Raw genomic sequence first — 23,443 nt, forward strand, 5'->3', positions numbered from 1 at the left:
ATTGAATAGAAGGCCAGACTTCTCGGCGCTAAGAGAAGTCCAAAACAATAAGCCCCAAGAATCGCCCAGTGATCAAGGGACTGCCCCGTTATTGGGGAAATTCAAATCAATCGATTGGGAAGAGACCCAATCGATTGCGAGTGTATAGAGGGTCCGCCCAGGTGGGCGCGAGACCCCGACCCCAGCTCGCTCTCTTAGCCAGCCTCTCCTTGACCAGCCAGCCAGCAGCAGAACACCGTTGCAGCAGAAGACCTTGAGAAGGAGGGGCCTGGTCAGCAGCCGCCATCAAGTAAGTGTCATACAACGCACGCTACGAGAGTAGACACTCCTGACCCCTTTAGTCCACACCGACTGGAAGCCTGCGGATCCAGGACAAAGCTAGAGGCCGTTGTTCCCTGATCCAGCAGTTCCCTTATCCAGATAAGTATTTGGCCTGTTAGTGGTAGGATTAGCCTAGTCTTGTAGTTTTATATGCATAATTAGTAGATAACTGTATTATAATAAACGTGTCTTGTTTGAACTTACTAACTGGTATATGGAGTTATTGGTCGGAACTTGAACTTGAAACTTGTGGCGGTATCTTAACGATACCTGGCAACTATAGAGCTAAGGAACGAAACAGAGCCAAATTGAGTGTAAAGCACACTCACCCAGAATGAGCAACAGAACCAGGGACCCAGGTTCAAATTCTGGCTGGGTCAGTGTGTGTGGAATCTGCATTTTCCTGCAGTATTTGCGTGGGTTTCCTCCGGGTGCTCCAATTTCCTCCCACAAGTCTCGAAAGGCGTGCGGTTAGGTGGTTTGGACATTCGGAATTTTCGCTCAGTGATAGAACATACAGTGCAGAAAGAGGCCATTCGGCCCATCGTGTCTGCACCGACCCATTTATGCCCTCACTTCCACCCTACCCCCGGAACCCAATAACCCCTCCTAACCTTTTTGGTCACTTATCATGGCCAATCCACCTAACCTGCATTTCTTTGGACTGTGGGAGGAAACCAGAGCACCCGGAGAAAATCCCCAGACACGGGGAGAACGTGCAGGCTCCGCACAGACAGTGACCCATCAGGGAATCGAACCTGGGACCCTGGCGCTGTGAAGCCACAATGCTATCCACTTGTGCTACCAGTGTACCCAGGCACGGTAGTGTGGCAACTTGGGGATTTTCACAATAACTTCATTGTAGTGCTAATGTAAGCCTACTTGTACAACTAATAAAGATTATTATCCACCCTGTCCATGCCCCTCATGGTTTTGTACACCTCCATCAGGTCAGCCCTCAGTCTTCTCCGCTCCAGCGAAAACAACCCAAGCCTACCCAACCTCTCTTGTTCCACACCAGGCAATATCCTGGTGAATCGCCTCTGCACCAAATCATTCAACTTGGCTTTAGCAATTTATTAATTTCAGCCACCAGAGACATCTCTTCCAGTGAGGCAATTTGGTCACTATGCCTTTAAAAGGGCCATCTCCATGCCTTTTATTGTGGCTCCAGGGGCCTTCACCGTTTCACTGGTCCTCTCCAAAGCCGTTCAGCTGCGAGCCAAGGCCTCTTCCATCAATTTGAGGAGGTCACCCAACAAGTGTTTTCAAATTCTGTCGCCTAGGTGCTCATAAGTATCTTGGCCATAGTAGAGTGGCCGGAGCTCCAGGGGCTGCCTCCACTATCTTTTCCACTGATGAGTCCAGAGATACCTCCGGCTTGATCGACGAACTTCTATTTTCTGTCGTCTCCTCTCCCCACCCCACCCCCCTCCCTCTTCTAGACATTTAACCTATATAGACTCCTTATCCCATTAAATATACAGGTTTTCCAAAGAAAATACACCCTGGAACTAAAAGGGCTAAAAGTGCAGTACTCTAGCGAGAACCATCTTGTGCATGTTTTCCCACTACGTAACACCACCAGAAGTCCCCTAAAGGGTTATAATTAATTCTTTATCTGGGAGAAACATTTGTAAATTTAACATTACTTTTCTCAACATTGCATTTTTTCTGCACTTTCCAGACGTCAGTGACATATTATAAAATATACTGGTCAAATAGCCGAATGTGGATGGGGAATAACAAGGATTAAAAGGAGTGAAGAGAAAGGGGAGATAATATTTCGAGTCTCGGTGATTCTTTATCAAAGCTTTGTCAAACAGTCATCCGGACTGAAAATGTTAGCTCCTTTTTCTCTCCACAGATGCTGTCAGACCTGCTGAGATAGTCCAGTATTTTCTGTTTTTGTTTCCGATTACAGCATCTGCAGTAATTTGCTTTTAAAAGGAGTGAACATTGAATCATGATGGAAAAATTGGAAATTAACAAAAATTGACAAAATGAGGCAAGTTTAAAAAAAGTCAGAGGCAGTGTGATTGAGGGTGGGAGTCCTTAGCTCACCAAGGGGCTGGTTTAGCTCACCAGGCTAAATCGCTGGCTTTTAAAGCAGACCAAGCAGGCCAGTAGCACAGTTCAATTCCCGTACCAGCCTCCCCGGACAGGCTGGTACCGGACAGGTGCCGGAATATGGCGACTAGGGGCTTTTCACAGTAACTTCATTGAAGCCTACTCGTGACAATAAGCGATTTTAATTTCATTTTCAGGGTAGGAGCGAGGCAACTAAAGGTTTGGCCAGGAACTGTAGTATTTGTTCTTTCAGAAGACATTTGATAAGGTTCCACACGAGAGATTAGGTACAATGAGAATGCACAGAATTACAAGTAATCTCATGACAACGGTATAGAGGTAGGGTCAGAGTGAGGACAAAGAGCTTGTTTCATGGGCGGGATGTGATAAGTGGTGTACTTCAGAATCTATACTCGGGCTATAACTTTTCACAATACATTATATTTTAATTATTTGCATCCACACCTGCAGATAACAGACTATACAAAGGTTTGGAGCACATTAGGGTGGTAGATGGGATACTAATCAAGCAGACTGTTTTGTCCTCTGTGTCAAGCGCCTGGAGTTCATTGTAATTACGCTCATCCAGGCAAGTGGAAAGTTTTCCACCATGCACCTGACTTGTGCCTTGCAGGTGGTGGACAGGAGACAGAAGGCAAGTTACCGTCTGCAGAATTCCCAGTCTCTGACCTGCTTTTGTAGTCACAGTATTTACATGGCTGGTCCGGTATAGTTTACAGTCAATGGTAACCCCCCAGGACGTTGATCGTGCGGGATTCAGCAATGGTAATGTCACTGAATGACAAGAAGAAACGGTTACATTCTCTCGGTGGGTACTTTCCTGACACTTAAGTGACAAGTAACATTGATGCCACACATCAGTCCAAGTTTGACTATTGGCCACCTAGCTGTATATGGGCACTAACTGCTTCAGTATTGGAGTTGTGATCCTCACTTCTGACATGATGATGGAAGGGAGGTCATTGATGAAACAGTTGAAGACGGTTGAGCCTGGGACACTACCCTGAGCAACTCCTGCAGCAATGTCCTGGGACTGAGATGATTCACCTCCAGAAACTACAACCATCTTCCTTTGCACTAAGCATGACTCCAACCACTGGAGAGTTTTCCCCAATTCTACTGAATTCAGTTTTACTGCAGCTCCTTGATGCCGCACTCAGTCAATGTCAAGGACAAGTCACTCATCTCACTTCGAGTGGAGCTCTTTTGTTCATGCTTGGGCCAAGGCTGTAATAAGGTCAGGAGCCGATTGGCTTGCTGGAACCCAAACTGAGCATCAGTGAGCAGGTAATTGCTGAGTAAGTGCCACTTGGTAGCTCTACTTCACAGCTATGTCCTTTAGGACTCAGCTAATAGTGGTGTTACTGAGCACTGATTCATCAACTGAGGGGGTGGGGAACAGTACATGGTAATTACCAGGAGGTTTCCTTGCCGACAGTTGACCTGATGCCACAAAACTGGAGTTGACTTTGAGGACTCAGAGGGCAACTCCTCCCTGAATGTATACTAATGTGACACCACCTTTTATGATCTGTTCTGCTGATGGGACAGGACATACCCAGGGATGGTGATGGTAGTATCTGGGACATTGAATCATATGATTCAATTAGTATGACTATGTCACTTTGTTGCTCGACTGGTCTGACACAGATCTCCCAATTACGGCACAGTAAGAAGGACTTTCGAGAGTCGAGAGGGTTGGGTTTCACATCATTGTTCCCAGTACACAGGTCGATGCACCTGTCCATGACAGCATTGGTAAAGTCACCATCACACAGGATACTCATCATCGTGTTGTGTTTCACTACCACCATGCTAAATGATATAGTTTTCAAACAGATCTAGCAAATCAAGGTTGGGCATCCATGAAACGTTATGGGCCATCAGCAGCTGCAGAATTGTACTCAACTACAATCTGTAACCTGATGACCAGCATATCCCCACTCTTCTATGACCACCAAGCCACAGGATCAACCCTGGTTCAATGAAGAGTGCAGGAGGGCATACCAGGAGCAGCACCAGGCATACCTAAAAATTAGGTATCGACCTGGTGGAGCTGCAGCACAGGACTACTTGCATGCCAAACAGCATAAGAGCTGGTGATAGAGCTAAGCAATCCCATAACAAATGGGTCAGATCCAAACTCTGCAGTCCTGCTGCATCCAGCCAGGAATGGCAGTGGACAATTAAACAAATAACAGGTGGAGGTGGCTCCACAAGTATCGCTGTCACGATGGGATTACCCAGCACATCAGTGCAAAAATACAATCCTCAACCAAAACTACCGAGTGGATCATCCATCTCTGCCTCCTCTGGGGAGGCCCCCAGTAACATGCCAGTCTTCAGCCAACTCAATTCACTCCATGGAATATCAAGAAAAGACTGAAGGCACTAGATACTGCAAAGGCTATGGGCCCTGACAATATTTTGGCAATTGTGCTGAAGACTTGTGCTCCAGAACTTTGTCTCTCAGCCAACCTGTTTCAATACTCCTACAACACTGGCATATACTCGGCAATGTGGAAAATTAGCCCAGGTTATGTCCTGTAGACAAAAAGCAGGTCAAATCCAATTACCACCCCTTTAGTCTACTCTCGATCATCAGTAAATTGATGGGAGCAGTCAAGCAGCACTTAGGTTTAGCACAGTGGGCTGAACAGCTGGCTTGTAATGCAGAACAATGCCAGCAGTGCGGGTTCAATTCCCATACCGGCACCCCCGAACAGGCGCCGGAATGTGGCAAATTCAATTTTATTGAAGCCCACTTGTGACAGTATGCGATTATTATTATTTGCTGAGCATTAACTGGCTCACTGACACTCAGTTTGGGATCAGCAATAATCATTCACGACTCTGAAGCAATCAGTGTTCAAATGCAGTAAGACCTGGACAATATCTAGGTTTGGGATGACGAGGGGCAAGTAACATTTGCGTCTCAGAAGAGCCAGGCAATGACCTTCTCCAACAAAAGAGGACATAATCATTGCCTCTTAACATTCAATGGCATTACTATCACTGAATCCCCCTCTATTAAGATCCTGGAGGTTACCATTGACCAGAACCTAAACTGGACTAGCCATAAAATACTGTGACTACAAGAGCAGGCTAGAGTCTAGGAATCCTATAGTGAGAAACTCACTTCCTCATTCTCCAAAGCCTACCCACCATCTACAAGGCATGTCAGGAGTGTGATGGAATACTCTCCCTTGCCTGGAAGAGTGCAGCTACAACAATACTCAAGAAGCTTGACACCATTCAGAACAAGGCAGCCCACTTGATTGGCACCTCTTCCACAAACATTCGCTCCCTCCACCACCAACACACAGTAATAGTGTGCATCATCTACAAGATGTGCTGCAGGGACTCACTCAGGCCCCTTAGACAGCACTTCCAAACCCACAAATATCACCATCTAGAAGGACAACAGCAGCAGATGCAAGAGATCACAACCGAAGTTCCCCTCCAAGTCACTCACCATCCTGACTTGGAACTATGTCGCAATTCCTTCAATGTCCCAGGACAGATGCTTGTTTGCCTCATCTTCAGACGAGGAGGAGGTGGATAAGAGGAAGCAGCGTTAGGGGCAGTGGATGGGAGTTAAGGCTTCACAAACACCTCGTGGAGGCATCAAAGCTAAAACAAGATATTACCTTTGGGTTTGCACCGAGCGGGAAGGTTTTCATGCAGACCCTTTCCTCAGGTTAACCACCACCATTCTCATAGGCAGGCAGACAGGAATGTTCTCTTCCAGTCAGGGAACACTTCAGCAGTCAAGGACATTCAGCCTCTGATCTTCGGGTAAGCGTTCTCCAAGGCGGCCTTCAGGACGCGCGACAACGCAGAATCACCGAGCAGAAACTTATAGCCAAGTTCCGCACACTAGTTCATGTTGCACTAATTAGGAAAGTTAATAGAATGCTATTGCTTATTGAGGGGGAAATTGAGTGCAAAAGTAGAGAGGTTGTGCTTCATTTTGACAAGGTGTTGGTGAGACCACATCTGGAGTACTGTGCACATTATTGCTCTCATTTAGGAGTAGTTCAGAGAAGGTTTATTGTACCAATATCTGGGATGGACAAGTTGTCTTATGAGGAAATATTGGACAGGCTCGGCTTGTATCTGCTGGGGTTCAGAGTGTTAAGAGGCGACTTGAATGAAACATAAGATCGGAGAGGTCTACACAAGGTTGATGTGTTTCCTCTTGTGAGAGAATGTAGAACCGAGGGTCATTTTAAAAATAAGGGGTTGCTCATTCAAGACAGAGATGAGGAGAAATGTTTTCACTGATGTTAGTGAGTCTTCCCAACTCTGCTTCCACTGCCTTTTGAGGAAGAGGGTGTTTGCATTTTTTTTAAGGCAGAGGTAGATAAATTCACGAGGGGTTGAAAGGTTATGTGGGGTAAGTGGGAATATGGAGTTGAGGTTAGAATCAGATCAGCCAAGATTTTATTTAATGGAGGGGCAACCTCAAGGGGCCAAGTCCGTATGTCTATATTTCCACGACCTTGCTGCAGTAGGCATGGAGAAAAATGTTTGTACAGAATTAACATGTTAAAAATGAAATGAAAATCGCTTATTGTCAAAAGTAGGCTTCAAATGAAGTTACTGTGAAAAGCCCCTCGTCGCCACATTCCGGCGCCTGTTCGGGGAGGCTGGTACGGGAATGTTAATTACATAACAGAGCTAATGTTTAGCTACTGAAAATATAATTTTTCCAATGCAAAGCATACATAATTCCTTTACAAGTTACTAAATAAAGTAGATGCTTTATCCCACAAAGTTTTTTCATTTGCTCATCATACACATGTTTTTTACAATTAACAATTAGTACACAGATTTCCTCTTTAATCATTCCACATTAGATATTTATTGCCCTTCTTTCTTGCCCACTACCCCCATTCCAAACTAAAAACTTAGAAAAGTTTAAATTTACCAATTTTTCCTCATTTAATAATTTTAGAAAATGTAACCAGAATCTAGGGAAATTATAAATATCATAACTAACGCATCTGCAATTTCTCCTGCCACCTCCATTAATACCCTAGGTTGCAGGCCATCAGGTCGCAGAGACATATCTGCCTTTAATCCCATGAGTTTATTCAATACCTTCACCCTAGTGAGGTTTATTGCACCAAGTTCCTCTGCATTAACGCAGTTTTCGGAAATTTATTATCCTCCACCATAAAGACAGGCAAAATATTGGTTCAGTGCCTCCACCATCTGTGTTCCTCATTATTACATCACCAGTATTGTCCTCTAAAGGGTCAACATTTACCTCAGCTATTCCCTTCCTCTTTATATACTAATTAAAGCTTTTGGTATCAGTGTTTATGTTTTCTGCTAGTTTTGTTTCATAGTTTATCTTGGTTCTTTTGATTTTATTTTTAGCAGGCCTTTTGCTGAACCTCAAAAGTTCCCCCAATCCTCCAGTTTACCGCGTGCTTTTGTAGTCTGGTAAACCCTAGTTTTTGCCTTTATATCCTCCGACTTCCTTTTTTACCAATGGAATGTTTTTCTCCCTTTTACAATTCTCTCTCTCAGGAATATACTTCAATTCAAAAGTATTTAATACCTCTCTGAACATCCACCATTGTTCCTCAACTGTCCTACCCTCAATTATTTGTGCCCAGTCGACTTGGGCCAACTCTTTCCTCAGGCCTGCATAATTACCTCTGCACAACTCTAAAATCTAGTATGGCACTCTCTTCTCTCGCTCAGAATTTGAAATTCTAGCATGCTGTGATCACTCCTTCCAAGAGAGTCCTTAAGGGCAAGACCATTTATCAACCTTTCTTCGTTACATAATACCAAATCTAAAATAGCCTGCTCCCAGGTTGGGTCCATAACATATTTCTCCAAGAAACAATCCCTCCATGAAATCTCCCTCAAGGTTATACCCTTGCCAATTTAATTAATCCAGTCAATCTGCATGTTAAGATCACCCCTGGTTACGATTATGCCCTTCTCAAGTTCTCATTATTTCTTGGTTTACACTATGCCCACTTTGGAAGTATTGCTTGAGGGCCTGTAAAATTACTCCTACCAATGAGATTTTTTCTTTGTTTTCATCGATTCAACATTTTGGCCCTTAGAGCCAATAGAATCGTAGAATTTGCATTACAGTGCAGGAGGAGGCCATTTGGCCCATCAAGTCTGCACCGGCCCTTGGAAAGAGCACCCTACACAGACCTTTGCCTCCCCATCCCCCGTAACCCAGAAACCCCACTAAACCTTTTTGGACACCAAGGGCAATTTATCATGGCCAATCCACCTAACCTGCACATCTTTGGACTCTGGAAGGAAACCGGAGCACCCTGAGGAAACCCACGCAGACACAGGGAGAACATGCAAACTCCACACAGACATGACCCAAGCCGAGAATCAAACCTGGGACCCTGGAGCTGTGAAGCAACTGTGTTAACGTGCTGCCCCAGTATTCTTAATACAGCCTTGATGTCATCTTCAACCAATAAAGCAACTTCACCTTCTGTACCATCCTGACTATCATTTTGGAGTACTGAGTACCCTTGGACATTCAACTCCCAGTCTCGCTCCTCCTGCAACCATGTTTCAGTAATCCCCAATTATACCCATCTGTCTCCATTTGTGCAGTCAGCTCATTGACCTTATTCAGAATACTGCATGCATTTTGGTCCACGGTATTTAAATATTTCCTACAGAGCTGTCTTTCCCTTGCAGGATTTTCTTGTGCACTATGCTTTTCACACATTCCAACCCCCTTTATTAAACTTTGGTAACACTCAGCCTCATCGCTAACTTTCACTCCCACAAGCATCATATATTTTGATTTTTTTTACATGTCCTTTCCCCTCCATAGTCATTAGACTGGCCCTGCCTGTTCATCCCATTATCCTCTTCAGTCTTCTCACATGCTGACCTGCTGCTTTGGTTCCCATTAACCATTACACTTGTCGTTTTACCATTAACTGCAGTTCCTAAATTTAGGTTTGACTATTTCTTTACTCTGCCCTGTTACTTGTTTCTGGAACTGCATGGAGTTACCCTGAGACTCTCTTCCTCCTCCCTCCCTCCCCCCCCCCCCCCCCCCTCCCCTTCCCCCACCACATCCTCCCCTTTGCTAGTTTAAAGTCCTTGTGACCATCCTATTTATCCCTTCCGCTAGAACACTGGTCTCAGATCGGTTCAGGTGGAGACCGATCCTCCCTGCAGTACAGATTCCTCCTCTCCCAATACGGATGTCAGTCCCCCATGAAATTGAACCACTCTTTCCCGCACCACTCCTTTAGCTACATGTTTACTTCCTGAATTTTCTCATCCCTATGCCAATTTGCATATGGCTCGCAAATAATCCAGATTATAACACTTGAGGGCCTGTTCTTTAATTTTGTTCCGAGTTCCGGATATTCCCCAAACAGGCCCTCTTTCGAGTCTTGCCTATGTTTCTTGTCCCAATATGGACCACAACAACTGGATCCTCCGCCTGCTACTCCAATATCTTTTCAAGCCGATTAGAGATGTTCCTCACCCTGGCACCAGCAGGCAACATACCATGCAGGACTCTCGGTCCTGCTTGCCAAGTTTGCTATCCGGTCCCCTAATCACAGAATCCCCTACAACTACCAAGTCCTTTTATTCCCTCCACTTAATGGCCTCCTGTACCACGGTGCAGTGGTCAGCTAGCTCATTCTCCTTACTTTTCCTCATCCACACAGGGAGCAAGTACATCGTACCTGTTGGACAAAATCAAGAGCTGAGGCTCCTCCATTTCGGAATTCAGGATCCCTCTACCTGCCTCACTCATAGTCACACATTGTCCCTGACCACTGTTGGCCCTGACCATATTGGAATCTGGATCAGGATCTTAACACACTAAAACACAGAATCAATATAATTTATGTTTATCTTAACAGGTGAATTGTGGTCAATTATAAACTACAAATTACACATTAAATGTAAAATACAACTAAGAGAATCCTTTATGAAGTGGATGAGCAGTCATCAATCTCAGTCATAAACACCGTCAAAAAAAATAACGGTCTTCCTCACAAAGGATTTCAGCTCCTCTTCTTCTGGATTTTGTCTCATCCCCAGCCAACATCAATACACAACAGAGTTCCATGGGTACCAAAAATAGCACACGTCCGTAGAACCTCCTCAACTCAAAACTTATGGTGGTCTGGGTCACATTGACCCATTTTAGTTATCTTCAAGTAAATGAAATAGCAACTGTATGTTTGCCTATTTACAATTTATGGATCTAGCTTCCAAATTCTTCAGCCTGTCTGCATTGCACCATTGGAATCATCATCAACTGAGCTCTGGTGCCTCGGAGCTCTTTTGTTTATTTCAATAATAAAGTTGTGGAACTTTTGGATGTAAACCTCAATTTCAGTCTTAGTTTCCTTAGTGCAACTGGAAGGGCTCATTTTCCTTTTCAATTTGGGTTTATCCCTATGTACCAGTGGTGGACTTATAATTAAGCCACTATGCTTAGGCACAGGGCCGCGACCAATTTTGGGGGGGGGGGGGGGGGGGGGGGGGTATGGCATGCCAGCCAGTATGTGGGCACCAATCAGAACCTGATAGTTCAGTATTTGCCGTTTACGTATCAGCACGAAATACGGAACGATATCAGGCTCATTGGTCGAGTCCATTGAGGTGACAAGGGAGCGAGGCAGAAGTCAAGGTGAAGACATCCTGTGTTTACTTGACTAACTTTTGCAAATTGGCGAAAAAAGCCACGAGGGAGGGAAGTAGTCAGACAGTCAGGATTCAAAAGCAAGTCGTCGTTGAGGGCAGCAGGGGTGACTCGGCTCCCAGGCTAAAGGAGGGTTGGGCAGGCCATAGCCAGGCAGGCGAGACAGCAGAGAGGCGAGATCATCGGGATCAACCCGGGCGAGCAAATTATGAAAGCAGTCACAGTGGAAGGAGGTGGTGAGCCAGCAGGTCAAGTCTTGGGGTAGCTGTAGTCAAGCAGCGAGGGGAGCAGGGGCAACTCGACCCCCAGGGCTGAGGGGCAAAAAAAAACACTATCAATCTACCAGTCCAAAATGTAGAAAATTGAAGGGTAGGCAAGAGGATGAAGTTCATTTTTCAACCAGAAAGTACAGTTAATATTGAAAAATTGAGAAAAGTGTTTAAGTTTGGAGGTCGAAAGCCAGTTAGAAGTCTTCATAAGTCCCAGTTTCTGGGGAGAACAGAAATGGGATGGCGCAAAATAGAAATTGATTTTATTTTTTTCGGAAATCTCTAAGGCAGCTTACGTTATGTTTGCAAATTATTCCTGACCCTAGTAAATGGAAACAAGCATTCATTGGAGGGTACTCTCGTTGGAGAAATGTTGAAAGAGATATTGCTTATCATGAAGGTTTCAAAGTTCATATTAAAGTTATGTGTATATTCATTCAAAGATGTAAACCATCTGGAGAATCGATTCTGCGTTATCGGCTCAGTTTCAAACGGAGTGTTAAAAGAACAAAGAACAAAGTAAAGTACAGCACAGGAACAGGCCCTTTGGCCCTCCAAGCCGGCGCCGACCATGCTGCCCGTCTAAATTAAAATCCTCTACAGTTCCAGGGTCCATATCCCTCTGTTCCCATCCTATTCACGTATTTGTCAAGATGCCCCTTAAATGTCACTATCGTCCTTGCTTCCACCACCTCCTCCGGCAGCGAGTGCCAGGCACCCACTATCCGCTGTGTAATTTAAAAAAAAACTTGCCTCGTACATCTCCTCTAAACCTTGCTCCTCGCACCTTAAACCTATGTCCCCTAGTAATTGACCCCTGTACCCTGGGAAAAAGTCTCTGACTATCCACCTTGCCTATGCCCCACATAATTTTGTAGACCGCTATTAGGTCGCCCCTCAACCTCCATCGTTCCAGTGAGAACAAACCGAGTTTATTCAACCTCTCCTCATAGCTAATGCCCTCCATACCAGGCAGCATCCTGGTAAATCTCTTCTGCACCCTCTCTAAAGCCTCCACATCCTTCTGGTAGTGTGGCGACCAGAATTGAACACTATACTCCCAAGTGTGGCCTAACTAAGGTTCTATACAGCTGCAACACGACTTGCCAATTTTTATACTCAATGCCCCGGCCAATGATGGCAAGCATGCCGTATGCCTTCTTGACCACCTCTCCACCTGTATTGCCCCTTTCAGTGAACTGTGGCCCTCTACACCTAGATCTTTCTGACTGTCAATACTCTTGAGGGTTCTACAATTCACTGTATATTCCCTACCTGTATTAGGACCTTCTAAAATGCATTACCTCACATTTGTCTGGATTAAACTCCATCTACCATCTCTCCGCCCAAGTCTCCAAAACAATCTAAATCCTGCTGTATCCTCTGACATTCCTCATCGCTATCCGCAATTCCACCAACCTTTATGTCGTCCCCAAACTTACTAATCAGACCCGTTACATTTTCCTCCAAATCATTTATATATACTACAAACAGCAAAGGTCCCAGCCCTGATCCCTGCGGAACACCACTAGTCACAGCCCTCCAATTAGAAAAGCACCCTTCCATTGCTACTCTCTGCCTTCTATGACCTAGCCAGTTCTGTATCCATCTTGCCAGCTCACCTCTGATCCCATGTGACTTCACCTTTTGTACCAGTCTGCCATGAGGGACCTTGTCAAAGGCCTTACTGAAGTCCATATAGACAACATCCCTGCCCTACCTGCATCAATCATCTGTGTGACCTCCTCGAAAAACTCTATCAAGTTAGTGAGACACAACCTCCCCTTCACAAAACCGTGCTGCCTCGTGCTAATAAGTGTTCTTATTGGAGGAAAGTGCCGTGCTGTGTTGTTCCCAGTCAAACTGCTGTCTTCTTTAGACTACCTCAAAGCAGACATGATGAGTCATCAGTTAAATCGAAGAGGTAATTTATTTTAGCCTGCCTTGAATATTCCAGGTGAATTTGATGAGTTTCTCAAAGAGTATTTGAAAAGTTAATATTGTGGATTGTGGCTCAGGGAAGACCAACTTTCTAATAGACAGAACCTATGCTGACTTCACCCTATATAGACAGAGTAGCTTAAAAAAAAATTCACTAATGAAGGAAAAATATGCCAAATACTATTCCATAATAGTAGATTCAACACCATACACGCATCTTGTGGATGGATTAGCATTAATTTTAAGATGTGTGACCAGCAATGATGAGATTGCAGGGCAATTTCTTTGTCTTGTCCATCTGTAATCCCACACCTCGAGTGTCTAGAGACAACTGTTTTGGATATTGTTGCAAATTTAAGACAAGACATCAAAAATTGTTTAGATAATGCTGCAAATAATGCAGGAAAATATTCAGGCCTGCAAGCAAAACTGAACAATGCAAGCATTTGGGCATTATTCATCTCATGTTTCAGTCACTCCTTGAATTTATTGTGCAATGCTGCAGCTGAATCCTGTGAGGAGCCGTACATCGCTTTTGACTTTGTTCAAAACGTGTATGCAGTTTCTTCGGTTTCCACGCCTTGATGAAATATATGTTGCAATCCACTTGGAGCAGGCAAATAGAAAACATTTGACGGTCAAAAAGATTCGTGACACAGGTGGTCCGCTCGTACAGATGCTGTTTTGGCTTTAAAAATAAACGTCGCCATCAAAGGAAAACATTATTAGACATAGCCACATCAAATTCCAAACCACATGTGAAAGCTGAACCAAAATCTCATCAGTGAAGTTTGAAAAATACATTGCTGTTTTTACTGTTTTGTGGAGCTGTTACTTAAAAAAAATTAATGGTGCCAGCAAATCACTGCAAAATATTGATACAACTCTATTGGACTCAGATCCTGCACAATTGGTGTGTGTTCGTGGACATCTTCAACCTCTCCTTCCTCCATTCTGAGGTTTCCACCTGCTTCAAGATGACCACCATCATACTGGTGCCGAAGAAGAACCATGCAACATGCCTCAACGACTACCACCTGGTGGCCTTGACATCTGTCATTATGAAGTGCTTTGAGATTGACCACGTGAGACATCAACCTATACTCCCAGAATGCCTTGATCCACAGCAATTCACATACTGCCACAACGAGGCCACAGCAGTCGCCATCTCCCTGGCCCTACAACTCATCCCTGGAGCAACTGCCAACAAGGACTCCTACGCCAGACTCCTATTGATTGACTACAGTACCGCCTTCAATATCATAATCCCTGCCAAACTCCCAAAACCTAAGCCTTGGCTCCTGCCTCTTCAACTGGGTCCTCGACTTCATGAGTGATCACGTCACTCTGATAGTCAAAAAGGGAGTTAGAGAGAAAGCAGGGAATTATAGACCAGTAAGCCCAACATAGATAGTGGGGAAAATGCTTGAATCCATTATCAAAGACTTTATAGCGGAACATTTAGAAAGCCGTGGCAGGATCAGTCAGAGTCAGCATGGATTTATGAAGGGAAAATCATGCTGGACAAAACTGTTGGAATTCTTTGAAGATGTAACCAGTACAGTTGACAAGGGGGAGCCAGTCGATGTGGTATATTTGGACTTTCAGAAGGGGTTTGACAAAGTCCCCCCAGAAGAGATTATTGGGCAAAATTAAAGCGCATGGAATTGGGGCAAATGTACCGAGTTGATCGAAAACTGGTTGGCAGAGAGTAAACAAAGAGTAGGGGTTAATGGGTCCTTTTCAAATTGGCAGGCAGTAACTGGTGGGGTACCACAGGATCGGTGCTGGGATCCCAGTTATTCACAATATATATATTCATGATTTGGATGAGGGAACAAAATGTAACATCTCAAAGTTTGCAGATGATGCCAAGTTAGGTGAGAGGGTGAACTATGACGAGGATGCAGAGATCCTACTGCATTATCTGGACAGGTTGGGCGAGTGGGCAAATCAATGGCAGATGCAGTATAATTTGCTAAGTGTGAGGTTATTCACTTTGGAAGCAAAAACAGGAAGGCAGATTACTACCTGAATGGTTGTAAATTGGGAGAGGGGAGTGTGCAGCGGGCTTGGGTGTCTTTGTGCACCAGTCGCTGAAGATAAGCATGCAGGTGCAGCAGGCGGTAAATAAGGCTAATGGTATGTTGGCCTTCATTGCGAGAGGTTGAGAGTATAGAAGCAGGGATGTGTTGCTGCAATTGGTGAGGCCTCACCTGGAGTATTGTATGCAGTTTTGGTCTCCTTCTCTGAGGAAGGATGTTCTTGCTCTCAAGGGAGTGCAGCGAAGGTTTACCAGACTGATTCCAGGGATGGCGGGACTGTCATACGAGGAGAGATTGACTGGGTTAGGATTGTTCTTGCTGGAGTTCAGAAGAATGAGGGGGGAATCTCAGACGTATAAAATTCTAACAGTACTAGACAAGGCAGATGGAGGGAAGATGTTACCAATGATGGGAGTGTCCGGAACCAGGGGTCACAGTCTGAGGATTCAGGGTGAACCATTTCAGACAGATATAATTAAACATTTCTTCACACAAAGAGTGGTGAACCTGTGGAATTCATTACCACAGGAAGTAGTTGATGCTAAAACTTTGAATATATTAAAGCGGCGGCTAGGTATAGCACTTGGGGAGAATGAGATCAAAGGCTATAGGGAGAAAGCAGGATTAGGCTATCGAGTTGGATGATCAGCCACGATTGTGATGAATGGCGGAGCTGGCTCGAAGGGCCAAAAGGCCTCCTCCTGCTCCTATCTGCTATGACCCATAGACCATAATCAGTAAGACTAAATAACAGCACCTACTCCACTATAGTGTTCAATACTGAGGCCCCGCAAGGCTGCGTTCTTAGCCCCCTACTGTACTCCTTATACACACACACGACTGTGTGGCAAAATATGGCTCCAACTCCATCTAAAAGTTTGCTGATGACACAACCAGCGTGGGTCAGATCTCAAACAATGACGAGTCAGATTACAGGAGGGAGATAGAGAACCTAGTGGCATGGTCTAACGAAAACAATCTCTCCCTCAAACGACAGCAAAACTAAAGAGCAGGCCATAGACTTCAAGAAACAAAGTATCATACACACCCCGTCTGCATCAATGGTGCCGAGGTAGAGATGGTTGACAGTTTCAAATTCCTAAGTGTGCACATCAACAATCTGTCCTGGTTCACCCACGTCGATGCTACAACCAAGAAAGCACAACAGCGCCTATACTTCCTCAGGAGACTCGGCATGTCCACATTGAGTCTTACCAAATTTTCCAGATGCACCATAGAAAGCATCTTATCTGGCTCCATCACAGCCTGGTATGGTAACTGTCATCCTAAGATCATAGTCCATTACGCAAAACCACCTCCCATCCATTGACTCTGTGTACATTTCTCACTGTCTAGAGAAAGCAGGCAGCATAATCAAAGACCCCCCCCCCCCCCCCCACCCAGGTTATTCTTTCTTTCAACCTCTTCCATCGAGCAGGAGATACAAAAGTCGGAGAACACGCACTAACAGCTTCTTCCCCGCTATTGTCAGACTCCTCAATGACCCTCTTATAGACTGAACTGATCACACATGTTCTCTCTTGAGTATTACTGCACTCCGATGCTTGTGTCTATGTATTTACATTGTGTATTTATGTAGGTCTTATGTTTTCTCAGGTACAAAACGATCTGTCTGGACTGCACGCAGAACAATACTTTTCACTGTACCTCGGTACATATGACAATAAATCAAATCCAAAAATCTAAACAATTGTTAGTACGAGTTAAAAAAGATGTCATGGAAGTTCAAAATGACTATAGCCTGGTGTAAGCAGAGGCAGTAACATGAACAAAAAGTACAGGTCCCAGTACATTATTTTTCAATGAAACTAGAGACAATAAAATCACTTTAAGTGGGAAAGAGAAGATCACCATTTAGACGGACAATCTTATTTGCGATACAATAATGGTCTAATTGCAGTGTAGAAATGATTCTCTCCGGATTTATTTTGCGTGATTTTTGACAGAAGTTTGAATGAGAATGCCAAAAGCTACTGCAGTAAGAATTGTGAATTCTACTGGGACAAATATACAAATCTTTTTTGACGATGAAGTGAAACAATTCGTTCGTTTCATTGATAATGATGAGCTTTGTGCTTGGAGATCACCAACTGATTTATGCAGACTTGTACGTGATAGTTCCCAGGCAGCCTTTCCAATGTGGAAATCATTCTGAAAATATTGTTAATAATACCGGTCATAACTGCTGCTGGGGAACACTTTTTCTGTATTGAATAAATAGATTTTTTTAAATTTGAGAAGTATGGGAAATCAGCAATATTTGATAAGTTAAGCAATATTGACGATTGAAAGTGCATCTTTACAAGATTTTACCTGTGATGATGTTATTGATCTTGGGAAGAAAAATTGGAGAAAAAAAAGCTCTCTAAATTGCCATGCTCACAAGGGATGAAGCAAGACCATCTAAAAAAATCTGTACCCCTTCCATATTCTCTTGCTAAAATTCTGTTTTTCCAAAATGGACGATTGCTGGTCTGGTATAATGGCTGCACCTGGTCACAAGCTGATAGCTCTACCTACCATTGCTCAAGACTGGGCTTCAGAAAGTCTATTCTAGGCCATAGAACAAAATCCTGCAGAAAGGGCCACTGATATTGGGCTTGGAGTGACTGAACACTCGACTCATGTATTTATGGCAATAACTGCTTTGATTTTGAGAGATGAAGGAAGTTAAATTTTGAGACGGCGTGAGACTCTTAAATATACTGAATGACAGCATAAAACTTGTTGATTCACAATTTTCCTCTGTACCGGACTGGCTCATGTTGTCCTTTACTGTCCTGTGTGGGTATCATTGGCTGATTTTCCATCTCATTGCTCATCAGTAAGTTCCAGGTTTGGTCACCTCAAGGCATACATTGCAATATTGGGCACCTTTATCAAAATTCTGACAAGAGGCAAGCTTGAATTTCACTTCAGTCATTATTCACACAGGTGTTTTTTTTTTTACAAGTTAAGCAGTGATCAATGTGTGTTTTTGTGGTTTGCGTTCGGCAGGGTGAGTTTGGGCAGGATTGGGAGGAGGGGCATGACGCCATTTGAAGAAGAAGGGTGTGGCGCCATGGAGGGAGAAGTAGAAGTGCATGGCACCATTGAGGGGGAGAAGAAGGGCGTGGCACCATTGAGAAGGAGGGGGTCGTGACACCATTTCGGGGCGAGTGGATAAGGGCGTGACGCCATTGAATGGGGATGGGAGAAGAAGGGTGTGACGCCATTGAGGGGGAGGGGAGAAGATTGAGAGGGGAGAAGGGTGTGACACCATTGAGGGGGTGGGGAGAAGAAGGGCGTGACGCCATTGAGGGGGAGGGGAGAAGGGCATGACGCCATTCAGGGGGGAGGGGAGATGAAGGGCGCAACGTCATTGAGAAGGGAGGGGAGAAGAAGGGCGTGACGCCATTGAGGGGGGAGGGGAGAAGAAGGGCGTGACGCCATTGAGGGAGGAGGGGAGAAGAAGGGCATGACGCCATTGAGGGGGGAGGGAAGAAGAAGGGCAAGACGCCATTGAGGGAGGAGTGGTGAAGAAGGGCGAGAAGCCATTGAGGGGGGAGGGGAGAAGAAGGGCGAGACGCCATTGAGGGAGGAGGGGAGGAGAAGGGCTAGACGCCATTGAGGGGGGAGGGGAGAAGAAGGGCGTGACGCCATTGAGGGGGAGGGGAGAAGGGGGGCGTGACGCCATTGAGGGGGGAGGGGAGAAGAAGGGCGTGACGCCATTGAGGGGGGAGGGGAGAAGAAGGGCAAGACGCCATTGAGGGAGGAGAGGTGAAGAAGGGCGTGACGCCATTGAGGGGGGAGGGAAGAAGAAGGGCAAGACGCCATTGAGGGAGATGGGGAGAAGAAGGGCGAGGGGAGAAGGGCGTGACGCCATTGAGAGGAGGAGGGAGGAGGAGGTCAGGGCGAGACGCCATTGAGGGGGGAGGGGAGAAGGGCAGGGCGTGACGCCATTGAGGGGAGAGGGGAGAAGAAGGGCGTGACGCCATTATGGGGGGAGGGAGGGGAGAAGAAGGGCGTGACGCCATTGAGGGGGGAGGGAAGAAGAAGGGCAAGACGCCATTGAGGGAGGAGAGGTGAAGAAGGGCGAGAAGCCATTGAGGGGGATGGGGAGAAGAAGGGCGAGACGCCATTGAGGGAGGAGGGGAGAAGAAGGGCGAGGGGAGAAGGGCGTGACGCCATTGAGAGGAGGAGGGGAGAAGGAGGTCAGGGCGAGACGCCATTGAGGGGGGAGGGGAGAAGGTGGTCAGGGCATGATGCCATTGAGGGAAGAGGGGAGAAGGTGGTCAGGGTGTGATGGCATTGAGGGGGGAAAGGGAGGAGGGCAGGGCATGACACCATAGAGGGGAGAGGGGAGAAGGGCATGAGCATGATGCCATTGAAGGGGGAGGGGAGAAGAAGGGCGTGACGCCATTGAAGGGGGAGGGGAGAAGAAGGGTGTGACGCCATTGGAGGGGGTGGGGGGGGGAGAGAAGAAGGGTGTGACGCGATTGGAGGGGGCGTAGAAGGGCATGACGCCATTGGAGGGGTTGGGGGGAGAGAAGAAGGACGTGACACCATTGGAGGGGGCTGAGAAGGACGTGACGCCATTGGAGGGGGCTGAGAAGGACGTGACGCCATTGGAGGGGGCTGAGAAGGACGTGACGCCATTGGAGGGGGCTGAGAAGGACGTGACGCCATTGGAGGGGGCTGAGAAGGACGTGACGCCATTGGAGGGGGCTGAGAAGGACGTGACGCCATTGGAGGGGGCTGAGAAGGACGTGACGCCATTGGAGGCGGAGAAGGTCGTGATGCCATTGGAGGAGGCGGAGAAGGACGTGACGCCACTGGAGGAGGCGAAGGACGTGACGCCACTGGAGGGGGCGAAGGACGTGACGCCACTGGAGGGGGCGAAGGACGTGACGCCACTGGAGGGGGCGAAGGACGTGACGCCACTGGAGGGGGCGAAGGACGTGACGCCATTGGAGGGGGCGAAGGACGTGACGCCATTGGAGGGGGCGAAGGACGTGACGCCATTGGAGGGGGCGAAGGACGTGACGCCATTGGAGGGGGCGAAGGACGTGACGCCATTGGAGGGGGCGAAGGACGTGACGCCATTGGAGGGGGCGAAGGACGTGACGCCATTGGAGGGGGCGAAGGACGTGACGCCATTGGAGGGGGCGAAGGACGTGACGCCATTGGAGGGGGCGAAGGACGTGACGCCATTGGAGGGGGCGAAGGACGTGACGCCATTGGAGGGGGCGAAGGACGTGACGCCATTGGAGGGGGCGAAGGACGTGACGCCATTGGAGGGGGCGAAGGACGTGACGCCAATGGAGGGGGCGAAGGACGTGACGCCATTGGAGGGGGCGAAGGACGTGACGCCATTGGAGGGGGCGGAGAAGGACGTGACGCCACTGGAGGAGGCGGAGAATGACGTGACGCCACTGGGGGAGGCGGAGAAGGTCGTGACGCCACTGGGGGAGGCGGAGAAGGTTGTGACGCCATTGGAGGAGGCGGAGAAGGACGTGACGCCATTGGAGGAGGCAGAGAAGGACGTGACGCCATTGGAGGGGGTGGGGGGGGAAGAGAAGATGTACGTGACGCCATTGGAGGGGGTGGGGGGGGAAGAGAAGGAGGTTGTGACGCCATTGGAGGAGGCAGAGAAGGTCGTGACGCCATTGGAGGAGGCGGAGAAGGTCGTGACACCATTGGAGGAGGCGGAGAAGGTCGTGACGCCATTTCGGGGCGAGTGGAGAAGGGCGTGACGCCATTGAGTGGGGATGGGAGAAGGGTGTGACGCCATTGAGGGGGAGGGGAGAAGATTGAGAGGGGAGAAGGGTGTGACACCATTGAGGGGGTGGGGAGAAGAAGGGCGTGGCGCCATTGAGGGGGAGGGGAGAAGGGCATGACGCCATTCAGGGGGGAGGGGAGATGAAGGGCGCAACGTCATTGAGAAGGGAGGGGAGAAGAAGGGCGTGACGCCATTGAGGGGGGAGGGGAGAAGAAGGGCGCAACGTCATTGAGAAGGGAGGGGAGAAGAAGGGCGTGACGCCATTGAGGGGGGAGGGGAGAAGAAGGGCGTGATGTCATTGAGGGAGGAGGGGAGAAGAAGGGCATGACGCCATTGAGGGGGGAGGGAAGAAGAAGGGCAAGACGCCATTGAGGGAGGAGAGGTGAAGAAGGGCGAGAAGCCATTGAGGGAGGAGGGGAGAAGAAGGGCGAGGGGAGAAGAGCGTGACGCCATTGAGAGGAGGAGGGGAGAAGGAGGTCAGGGCGAGACGCCATTGAGGGGGGAGGGGAGAAGGGCAGGGCGTGATGCCATTGAGGGGAGAGGGGAGAAGAAGGGCGTGACGCCATTATGGGGGGGGAGGGGAGAAGAAGGGCGTGACGCCATTGAGGGAGGAGGGAAGAAGAAGGGCAAGACGCCATTGAGGGAGGAGAGGTGAAAAAGGGCGAGAAGCCATTGAGGGGGATGGGGAGAAGAAGGGCGAGACGCCATTGAGGGAGGAGGGGAGAAGAAGGGCGAGACGCCATTGAGGGAGGAGGGGAGAAGGGCGAGACGCCATTGAGGGAGGAGGGAAGAAGAAGGGCGAGGGGAGAAGGGCGTGACGCCATTGAGAGGAGGAGGGGAGAAGGAGGTCAGGGCGAGACGCCATTGAGGGGGGAGGGGAGAAGGTGGTCAGGGCATGACGCCATTGAGGGAAGAGAGGAGAAGGTGGTCAGGGTGTGATGGCATTGAGGGGGGAAGGGAGGAGGAGGGCAGGGCATGACACCATTGAGGGGAGAAGGGCATGAGCATGATGCCATTGAAGGGGGAGGGGAGAAGAAGGGTGTGATGCCATTGAGGGAGGGGAAAGGACGTGACACCATTGAGGGAGGGGAGAGGGCATGACACCACTGGAGTGGGTGGGGGGGGGAAAGACAAGAAGGGTGTGACGCCGTTGGAGGGGGCTGAGAAGGACGTGACGCCATTGGAGGGGGCTGAGAAGGACGTGACGCCATTGGAGGGGGCTGAGAAGGACGTGACGCCATTGGAGGGGGCTGAGAAGGACGTGACGCCATTGGAGGGGGCTGAGAAGGACGTGACGCCATTGGAGGAGGCGGAGAAGGTCGTGGCGCCATTGGAGGAGGCGGAGAAGGACGTGACGCCACTGGAGGAGGCGGAGAAGGACGTGACGCCACTGGAGGAGGCGGAGAAGGACGTGACGCCATTGGAGGGGGCCGGGAAGGACGTGACGCCATTGGAGGGGGCCGGGAAGGACGTGACGCCATTGGAGGGGGTGGGGGGGGGAGAGATTAAGGACGTGACGCCATTGGAGGGGGTGGGGGGGGAGAGATTAAGGACGTGACGCCATTGGAGGGGGTGGGAGGGGGGAAGAGAAGAAGGTCGTGACGCCATTGGAGGAGGCGGAGAAGGTCGTGACGCCATTGGAGGAGGCGGAGAAGGTCGTGACGCCATTGGAGGGGGAAGGAAGGGCGTGATGCCATTGAGGGGGGGAAGGAAGGGTGTGATGCCATTGGGGGGGGGGGGGGGGGGAAGAGAAGAAGGACCTGATGCAATTGGAAGGGGAGGTGGGGGGGGGGGGGGGGAGAGAAGGGCGTGACGCCATTGGAGAGGGCGGAGTAGGGCACAGCACCTTGGAGGGGGCGGAGAAGGACATGATGCCATTGGAGGGGAGGGTGAGAAAAGCACAATGCCATGTGAGGGCCATTGGGGTGGGGAAAAGTAGTGCATGATGCAGGGGGGGGGGAAAAGAGAGAGAGAAGAGAGAAGAGACACCATTGGTAGGGGGAGGGAGGAGGAGAGAACTGCGTGATGCCATTGCAGAGGGGTGTGATGCCACTCACCACTGGATATTCTAGGTATGGCTGCATACCACCTGCACATTCATAGAGTCGTAGCTCTGAAAGGTACAGTACCTTGCCCTATTAATATGTGGGGCTCACATATCCATGTCTGAGCAAGCCAATTGCAACCTGCACCCTTGCAAATTTCCTGGCTTTCACATCCTACTTAATTTGGGTAAGAAACAAGACTATGAAGTTGTCTCTCTTGACACATACGAACAAGGTCTTCTTGCAGCCCCTTGAGCCTTTTCCCCCAT

At 48.0% G+C, this 23,443-nt stretch overlaps 1 protein-coding gene across 2 annotated transcripts in view; it reads right to left on the reverse strand.

Annotated features, from left to right (window-relative positions):
* The window catches only part of foxo3b (forkhead box O3b), a 146,319-nt gene that overhangs the window by 29,796 nt on the left and 93,080 nt on the right, over nt 1-23,443 (reverse strand). The window lies entirely within an intron of this gene.

Source organism: Scyliorhinus canicula, chromosome 6 (genome assembly GCF_902713615.1).
Source record: "Scyliorhinus canicula chromosome 6, sScyCan1.1, whole genome shotgun sequence".
NCBI lineage: Eukaryota > Metazoa > Chordata > Chondrichthyes > Carcharhiniformes > Scyliorhinidae > Scyliorhinus > Scyliorhinus canicula.